This window comes from Cnephaeus nilssonii (genome assembly GCF_951640355.1).
Source record: "Cnephaeus nilssonii genome assembly, chromosome: X".
NCBI classification, from domain to species: Eukaryota; Metazoa; Chordata; class Mammalia; order Chiroptera; family Vespertilionidae; genus Cnephaeus; species Cnephaeus nilssonii.
In genome coordinates, this window is record NC_137071.1 from 100,557,001 (window position 1) to 100,566,849 (window position 9,849).

The following is a 9,849-nucleotide window of genomic DNA, read 5'->3' on the forward strand; positions in this document are numbered from 1 at the left end:
TCTAAGTGATAGTTAAAAGGGAGAGAATATGGAATGGCTACATGATGAGGCATTATAGATATAGTACAACCATTACAAATATGGGAGAAGAAAGGGTTAGTACATCCAAAATGTTTAAACTATTCAGTACTACTAGAGGCCCAATGCATGAAAATTCATGCAAGAGTAGGCCTTCCTTCCCATGGCTGCAGGCACTGGCTTCTCTCCAGCACCTGAGACCTGGGCTTCCCTCCTCTGGCCGCTGGCAGGAACCTGGGACCTGGGCTGGCTTCCCTCGGGCTGCCTGCAGGCACCCGGGACATGGTCTGGCTTCCCTCCAGCCCGGCTTCATCAGGAAGGATATCTGGAATGACATCCGGAAGACGGCTGGTCTAATTAGCATATTACCCTTTTATTATTATAGATTGGTGGAGGCAGTAATTGTAGTGTTATGCTGATATTACTATGTATGTTATATGGAAAAAGAAAACAAATAATTTTGGAATATTATAAGTCATGTATTCATAATAGAGCTAATATTGCCCCCAAAAGAGCAAAAAATCATTCTTGTCGAATGAAAATCTGACATAGGGCTCACCTAGTGCAAAAAGTCTCTTCCCTGAAGGTGTTTGTTGAAAATGTTTGAGGACAACTGTTTAACTTTTATTCGGACTGAGGTAGTAAAATGGGCCAAATGATTTCCTAATACAAAAGCCAAAAAGAAGAATTTGTGGAATGGGATGTCAGTAGGGACTTTGAAAAGCTCCCAACATATTCCTGAACATCTAGAAGGACACACTCATTTGTAGGGCTGTGCACACTCAGTAAAGACATGAAAAGACCCTAAACTATCACTGCAGACTGGCATTCATTATTTGCACAAGGAAGAAATGAAGGATAAGGTGTAGTTGCAAACTGCTTGGCTGAGTGTTGAAAGAATTCCCCAACAGACACAAAGAGCCTCCTGGTAAATACTGAGATACTAACTGGTTCCAGGCATTTAAGGAAATTTTTGTCTACTCATTAACTGATCACATGCTAACCTAGCAGAGACTTCAGTGACTATACATAACAAAGACTGCAGAATTAGTGCAGAAAATACACCAAACAAAGGGCAATAACAACAACAAACCGTGGTGATTGCAAAGCTTTGTGAATATACTAAAAAAATCACTGAATGCCATACTTTAAAATGATTAATTTTATGATATGTGAATTATATTTAAAAAATCATTCCACTCATATGTGAAATCTAATGAACCAAATAAACTGATGGACAAAATAGATCCAGAGGCATAGAAACATGGAACAGACTGATAAATCTCAGAGGGAAGGTGGGTGGGGTGGAGGGGGAGAGATTAACCAGGGAATTTATATGCATACTAGAGGCCCGATGCATGAAATTTGTGCAAGGGGCTTGGCCTCCACCACCGTGGCAGCCATATCTGCCTCGGCTCCCACCCGCTGTGGTGGCCACCTCTGCCTCAGCCCTCACAGCCCCAGCTTCATTCGGAAGGTCATCCAGAAGAACATCTGGTCTAATTAGCATATTATGCTTTTATTATATAGGATAAGTATAGCCCATGGACAGAGACAATAGTATGGTGAAGGCCTTGGGGATATAGGGTGAAAGGGGGTCATTGGGGAAAAGAGGGGACATCTGTAATACTTTCAACAATAAAGATAAATAAAAAATTAAAATAAGTTAAAAAATAATTCCAGTTCATAAATTAAAGCAAGATGACAGAATATGATCATTTTGAATTTAGGGGATGCTAATAAGAAAAAAAAAAAAAGAAAACTGGAGACAGATCATGACCTGAATCTACCAGGATATGCAGAGGAACATGTTGAAATGTACTATGAGTATGCAGTCAGCAACATACAGACGATGCAGAACTCTGCAGGCGAAACAACATGAATTCTTGGCACATAAATAGTAGAGCATATAAATGGATGGAGGGAGAGTTTATAGATTAAAGTAAGTGAAATAAACCAGTCAGAGAAAGACAAATACCATATGATCTCACTAATATGTGGAATTAAATGAACAAAATAAACTGACAAACAAAATGGAACCAGTGGCATGCATACATGGAACAAACTGGCAGGTTCCTGAAGGGAGGGGTTGGAGGTGACTGGATAAAGAAGGTGAAGGGATTAGCTAAAGAACATATATGCATACTCCATGGACAGGGACAATAATGTGGTGATGGCCAAGGAGAGATGGAATGGGGATATCTGCAATAGTGTCAACATTAACAAATTTTAATTAAAGAAAAAGATTCAAGTTTTAAAACATTTAAATAAGATTATTCTATAGTGTCTAGTGATTCACCCTTGGGTGATGAAACCATAATCCTACCTAATAATAGAGTAATATGCAAATTTACCGTACCTTCGCTACACCCACAAGCCACACCCACCAGCCACGCCCACCAGGAAACCGTCGCTTGGATGCTGGGGTGCGGCTGAGCCCAAGGCCTTGGGAACCAGCGGGGAGCCTGCACAGATCGCAGGCAACCACTGGGGGTCGGCTCCTATGATCCTCCTATGATCCGTAGCAGGGATGCTGGGTGCGGCCGAGCTCAAGGCTGCGAAAGCCTCGGGCAGAGGCTTCCCCAGCCTTGGGCACCAGCGGGGAGCCTGCACAGATTGCAGGCAACCACTGGGGGTCGGCTCCTGTGATCCGTAGCAGGGAGGCTGGGGTGCAGCCGAGCCCAAGGCCGCTGCCCGGGGCCAAGCCCCGACCCTGAAAGAAGGCAGAAGGTGGTGGCCACAGCCAAGGCCTGGGTCCCCAGTGTCGGCAGAAAACTGGTGCAGGCAGCCAGGTGAATGAAGGTCTATTGCACGAATCTTTGTGCAAACGGGCTGCTAGTAATAGTAATAATTACTCTAAAATTTCAGATAGTGATTATATTTGTATGTAGCAAGGGGGCTATATTTTATATTAGGCATTTGGAAGAGCTTCTGGGGTGGCTATTTTTTTTTTAGCCTGGATGGTGGTTACAAGGATATTATTCGTATAATTCAATAAGCTCTACATTTGTTTTGTATGGTTTTCTGCATCTTTATTTTTATTTCTTTAAATACTGAGTTTTATTTCACATGTATATTTTTGTCTCCCCACCATTCCCATTTATCTGACCACTACTACTGCTATGTCCTATCATAACATTGCATACATATTTAAAACCAAGCAAAGGGTGGATTTCCATTTTTAAAGACTAAACAGGCATTTTGGACAATATAACTTGGCAATGGAACCTGGACAACATTTATCAGACATGGTAGGGAAAGTTCTCACTCTGCATTATAAAAAGGACAGCCAGATATCAACTGTTACAGAAATGAAATAAGATGGAAAATTTTAACAAACTGTTTAAACTATTTTCTTAAAGAGACTTCCTCCACTGCCAGAGATCTTGAATAGCCTCCATACCAGTCATAATTAATGAACTTGGCTTCCACTTTAGGAAGAGAACCACCCTTTTTTATATTTGTTTGCATTTTTGCTTTAATGTTTTTTACAGAACTAGGACCTTTCCATGTTTTAGGGTTGTTGTTTTTTTAAGGATTCTTGATCGTTTGATCTTGGTGTTGATGGTTTTGATTCTTTTTCATTCTGGTTTGATTTTTGTGCATTTTTGGCTGGACTATCTCATATGGATTTCTTTACTGGAGCTTTTTCTTTGGCTTCCTCATCATCATCATCATCATCGTCGTCGTCGTCGTCGTCATTCTCCTTTTTCATTGTCCTCATCATCTTCATCAGCATCAAGTTTTACTCTTTTCTGTGGAACCTTGCTACCACCTCCAGGGGTAGAACCCTTTCCAGACATACTTAGGAGTTTCACATCCTTCTCTTCATCTTCTGATTCTACATCTCCCTCCACAGCTACTAAGTGGTGTTTACTAATATGCACAGGCCCTGAACCACACTTCAACCATAAGAGCACAGGTGGTGTTATTTCAAAGCCACCAAGGGACACCGTTGGCTATACAGACATTTTCAAAGTTGCCAGTGTTACTTTAATTGGACTGCCTTCATAATTCATTGCCTCTGCTTCAACAATGTGCAGTTCATCCTTTGCTCCAGCCCCTAAACTGACTGTTCGTAAAGATAATTAGTGCTCATTTTCATTATTATCCACCTTAAAGTTATAATCTTTGTTGACCTTTAGTTCACAACCAAAAAAATAGTTCTGGGGCCTCAGAGGGCTCGTGTCCATGTCCATAGAATCTTCCATGGGGTGGTAGCATGCACTTAAATGAGAGAGAAGGCAGACAGAGATAAATGGTATCTGTGCTGCAGAACAGACGAGCAGGATGGAATCGCACCAGGGCCCTGTGTCTTTATGTTAAAACTAGAGGCCCAGTAAACAAATTCATGCCAACCTCCTGCCATCTCCTCCTCCTGACAGGCCCAGCCCCGATCAGCCTTGATTGGACCCGTGCATGAATTCGCCGGCCCACCCTGATCGGCCGATCAGGGCTGGGCTGGCTGGGGGAAGGGGCTGCCGGGATTGGCTGGCGGCCCCGCCCCTGATTGGGGTTTGGGGCCAATTGGGGGCAAGACTGGCCATGGGGAGGGGCTGTGGGCGGTGGGCCAGCCGGCCACAACCCCAATGGGGTAGGGGGTGCTGATTGGGGGCCAGCGGCCTGGGGGAGGGGCAATGGGTGGTTGGCTGGCTGGCTCTCCTCCTGATTGGAGTGGGGGGGCTGATCTGGGGTGGGGCCAGGTGGGGGGAAAGGCTGAAGGAGATTGGTTGGCAAGCCCCACCTCCTAGTGGGGTGGGGAAGCAATAAGGGGTGGGGTCAGCCTGGGGGAGGGGCTGCAGGAGGTTGGCTGGCTGCCCCGCCCCCTATTGAGGTTGGGGGGATAATCAGGGGTGTGGCTGGGGGGGGGCTGGGCTGCGGCTTAATCAGGGTGGTGGGGGCCCATTGGAGGGTGGCTGGTTGGGGGAGGGACTTCAGGAGGTTGGCTAGCCAGCCCCGTCCCCATTAGGGTGGGAGTGCGATCAGGGGTGGGGTGGCCAGGGGGAGGGGTCGTTTGGCTGCCCTGCTCTTTTTTTGTGTGTGGGGGCAACTTAATGACTTTTATTTGTGGTGCCTGAGCTATGTCTCAAAAATACCTTCTCCCCCTGCCCCAGACAGTGTCTGGGAGGGGGCAGCAAAAAACAGAAGTCATCCCTCCCTATTGCATATGGACCCTATATACAGGCCCACCTGGCCCAGGTCAGCAGGATGCTTGGCAGATTCTCAGATCCCTGCTCAGGGGTAGGAGGGGTGACTGGTGGCAGCACATGTGAGAGGGGACCTCCGGGTGGCCACTCTGGTCCTGGCTACTGGTCCTGGCACTTACTGGTTCTTGGTTTCTTCCTAGTCCTGCCTGCAGCCCTGGTCCCCCTACCTGGCTCAGCCTCCCATCTCCATCCTGGCCTCAGATGGCCCCCTTGGATCCTGGGGGAGTCTGTCCTCCCCTCCCAGCCTGGAGGTCCTGAGGGGAGGTTATGGCTTCTCAGAGACAGCCCTTTCACTCGTGTTCACATGGGAAGGTGTGCGTGTGGCAGAAGCAGCTGTATAAATGCGGGTGCAGGGGCAAGTCCTCTGGGGTCACTAGGACAGTTTGCTGATGACGCGGACCAGGGCCGTGTTCTCATCCTTGAGGCACTGGTTGTCAGCCTGGAGGTTGGACAGGCACTTCAGCTCCTCTTCCAGCTCAGTGACCTTGCACTCCAGGGCCTTGTGCTCAAATCTCTCAAGCTCTAAAAGGGCCAGCCTCTCTGCAAAGAGCTCCTGCCTCTGCATGGCACTCTCCAGCTCCACCTTGAGCTGCATCAGCCACAGTGTGGTCTCAGTCAGGGCCTCATGAGGTCTCTCTCATTCTCAATGCGCAGCTCTGTGTAGAGCTTCCTGAAGTCTCCCCCAGGCTGTTCTGATTCGGGCAGGGGTTCTGGGTTGAGGGCCCACTGCCTCTGGGGGGAAGGGCTGGATTCTGGGCTGATGTCTGCTGGCTTCACCTCCTCCCACTCTGCAGGCCCTCTCCTCTCCTTGCCAACTCTGAGGTGCTCCCTGGAAGCCTGTGGTCCCTGTTCCTGCCCGTCAGGCACCTCTACTCTCTGGGCAGGGCCATCAGAATTCCCAACCCCAGGGACTTGGGGCTGCCAGGAAAAGTCCAGGCTCTGTGTGACCCCGCTCTTGATTGGGATGGGAGAGTCCTATCAGGGACAGGTCAGTAGGGGGGAGGGGCTGCGAGGTGCTCAATGCACTGCATAGTGACTGGTCGTTTGGTAGTCCTGGTCGTCACGGACACTAGCTTTTTATATATATATAGACTAGTGGCCCGGTGCACAAAATTTGTGCACGGGGGTGGGTGTCTCTCAGCCCGGCCTGCAACCTCTCCAATCTGGGACCCCTCAGGGTATGTACGACTGCTGGGACCACTGGCTTCTAACTGCTCACCTGCCTAACCGCTTCTGCCTGCCAGCCTGATTGCCCCCAACTGCCCTCCCCTGCCAGCCCGATCACCCCCAATTGTCCTCCCCTGCTGACCCGATTGCCCCCAACTGCCCTCCCCTGTTGGCCTGATCACCCACAACTGCCCTCCCCTACTGGAACCCGCCTCCTCCACTGGGACCTGCCTCCTCCGTGCGAGGTGGCAGAGATGCCGGAACTGGCCTCTTCCACACACTGTGTGCAGCCGCGGCATTCCCAGGCCTCACCACACAAAGCGGCCACCAGGCCCCGCCTTCGCTGTGCACATGGCCATCTTGGACAGCCATCTTTGTGACGGCCATCTTGTGGTGGCCATCTTGTGATGACATCACGCACGAGGGCTGCCTAGGCTTTTATTAGTATACATAAGCATGCTTGCATATAAGCCTAACCAATGGACACAGACACCAGAGGGGTGAGGGCATTACGTGGGGGGTGGGCAGGCAATGGGGGGATAAGGAAACATATGTAATACCTTAATCACTAAAGAAAAAAAATAATAAAAGACCTAAAAAAAAGAAGGTGAAAAATGACCTACATAAAGCTAAAATTTGTAATAGGTTAAAAGAACAAAAATATGGGTACTAACATATTTCTTCAAGTAAAATTAATTAATAATAATGATAAAGAAGACTAACAATTTGGAATTGAATTTCTATTCCATCCTAAAACTGCAATGGAGGAATTGCAAAGGAGAATAATCTCACACTATATCTAAGAATTATTGTTTTTATAAGAGGAACTATATGCTACCTATGCTATAAATGGGACCTGTGTAAGTGGGCCACTCTACCCAAAGCACATTCATCTTATACCCATAAATTGCCCAGGATAAAATTTTAATTTAGTCAGCCCCTACAGTCATTTTTCAAAAAGTGCAAACAATGGGACTTTTATTTAAGAATGTCAGGTTGATTCAGGATCCTTGCAGAATTTCAAACTGGTCAATACCCAAGAGAGTTCCAGTTACCTACCAGTTATTTGAGACCTCCTCTCAAGCCTCCACTCCCAGCCTTAGCAATGACCTCTTCTACTTTGATGAGACTGAGTCCCTTACATATCCTCTTCTCCCCACTTCAACTCATCTCTGTCTCTGTTCATATTTATCATTCTTTTCTCCAGTTTCAAAGGAAGGACAAGACCCTTCCTCATTGCTAAAAGTAGCCATTCCACCTCTGCCTTAGTTTCCAAATGTCTACTGAACAGTTCAACTTGATCTATTGCCATGTACATTTTACTTTCATTAATGAGACCCCTAAAGTATCCAGTCTAGGATACTGGAAGATTCTTTGTGCTACTGATGGCAAAGACAGGATAAGGGAGATGGCAGAGGGGCTGGTTTGGGGACAATGAATAATTCCATTTGGGATATGATCCATTTGGAAGGATCAGAATGACAAACCAGTGCAAACTGAAGGTCCATGGACTGTGGTATATCTTCTTTTAACCTATTACTGTTATTATATTTTATTTTAAAATCATTTATTGCCCTGGTCAGTTTGGCTCAATGGATAGAGTGTCAGCCTGCGGACTGAAAGGTCCAGGGTTTGATTCCAGTTGGGGGCACATACCCAGGTTGCAGGTTCGATCCCCAGGAGGGGGCATGCAGGAGGCAGCCGATCAGTGATTCTCTCTTATCATTGATGTTTCTATCTCTCTCTCCCCATCTCCCTTCCTTCTGAAATCAATAAAAATATATTTTAATAAATCATTTATTCATCTAGTATGTGAAAAGTAATACATTGGGTGCTGTGGGAGAGGGTGAACACTGAGATGTGTGAGTCATAGTGTTTGCCTTCAAGAAACAACAATGCCAAACTTATTTTATTATAGGTAATTTACAAGACAGTGGAAAAAATTGAAGATGGGGTCAGTGGGAACAAATAGAATGCTCAGCATGGCTAAATAAGTGCTTGTAAGCTTTCCAACTTGAAAGTTTCAGGGAGCATCTGTGTGATCTATACTCAAGAGTCCTTCAGGACAGTTGGAATACAAAAGTAGTTCTTTTGTGTATTACTTAATCACTCTCTCTTCAGTATTTTAAAATTTCTCCCCCCCACCCCAAGACACTGTGGAGGTACATACAAAGACATAAACCATGGCACTACTCATCCATAAAAAAGAAGGAAAACATACCCTTTTTGATAGCATGGATGGACCTGGAGAACATTATGCCCAGTGAAATAAGCCAGTCAGAGAAATACAAGTACCATATGATCTCACTTATATGTGGAACCTAATGAACAAAATGAACTAACAATCGATATAGAGACAGACTAATAGATAAAGAGAAGGCAGAAAGCTGTCCGGAGGAGGTACCTGGGTGGGGACTGTTGGAGGGCATTGATCAAAAAAGAAAAGAAAGAGAAATAACTCATGGACACGAACAAAGTGTGGTGATTGTAGGGGAGAGGAGGTGGGGAAGTGGAGGAGGGTATAGGGAATATAAATGTTGATGAAGGGAGACTTGACTTGGGGTAGTGAATACACAATAGAGTGTAGAGATGATGTTCTGTAGAATTGTGCACCTGGAACCTGTAGAATTTTGTTAACCAGTGTCACCCCAATAAATTAAATGAAAAGGAAATAAATAAATCATGGCACCTTACCTAAAAGAGTTTACATTTTAGTTGAAGAGATAATACACATCTATGGAATTAGAGAAAATTTATAATTTAAAGAGTATTCCAGAAGTAAGTATTACTTATCAGGCACAAGAAGAAAGACACCAAGATGATGAAAACATATTCTTGCAACTACTATGGTTAAGCCATGTTGATATTGTTTTTGATCTTGGAATATACCAAGCATCTGGTAAGATTTAGAAAGCAATGATAAAAGCTTTTAGTAAAAACTGTGCTTGGAAGATTAATCAGAAAGATTTTGTAGTAAAGGATGAAGAGAGACAGTAAATAAGGACTAATAAAGCATTGGAGTTGGACAAGTGAGAGTAAATAAGAGTCATATTTGCCATAGTGCATTACTATGTACTTTGATGTCAGATATACATTGGCTGTAACACCAACTGCTGTTTATGAACAGTGTGATCTTGGACAGTTCACTTGTCCTGTCTGAATCTTAGTCCCCATATTAGGGTTATCTAGAGAAAGAGAACATATATATGGATATTTATTATAGGAATTGGCTCATGTGATATGGAGGCCAAAAAGTCCCACTATCTGCTGTCTGTAAACTGGAGATCCAGGAAAACCAGTGGTATAATGCAATCACAGTCTGTAGGCTTGGGAACCAGAAAAGCTGATGGTGTAAGTTCAAGTCCAAGTCCAAAGGTCTGAGAACCAGGAGTGCAGATGTGCAAGGGCAGAAGACAATAGATGTTTTAGCTCAGTCAGAGAGAGCAAATTGCCCTTC

At 45.4% G+C, this 9,849-nt stretch overlaps 1 pseudogene across 1 annotated transcript; it reads right to left on the reverse strand.

Moving 5' to 3' along the window:
• Window positions 1–3,240: 3,240 nt before the first annotated feature.
• LOC307095104 (nucleophosmin-like) lies at window positions 3,241–4,233 on the reverse strand (annotated as a pseudogene). The gene has a single exon. The product of its transcript is annotated as a nucleophosmin-like (transcript).
• Window positions 4,234–9,849: the final 5,616 nt, after the last annotated feature.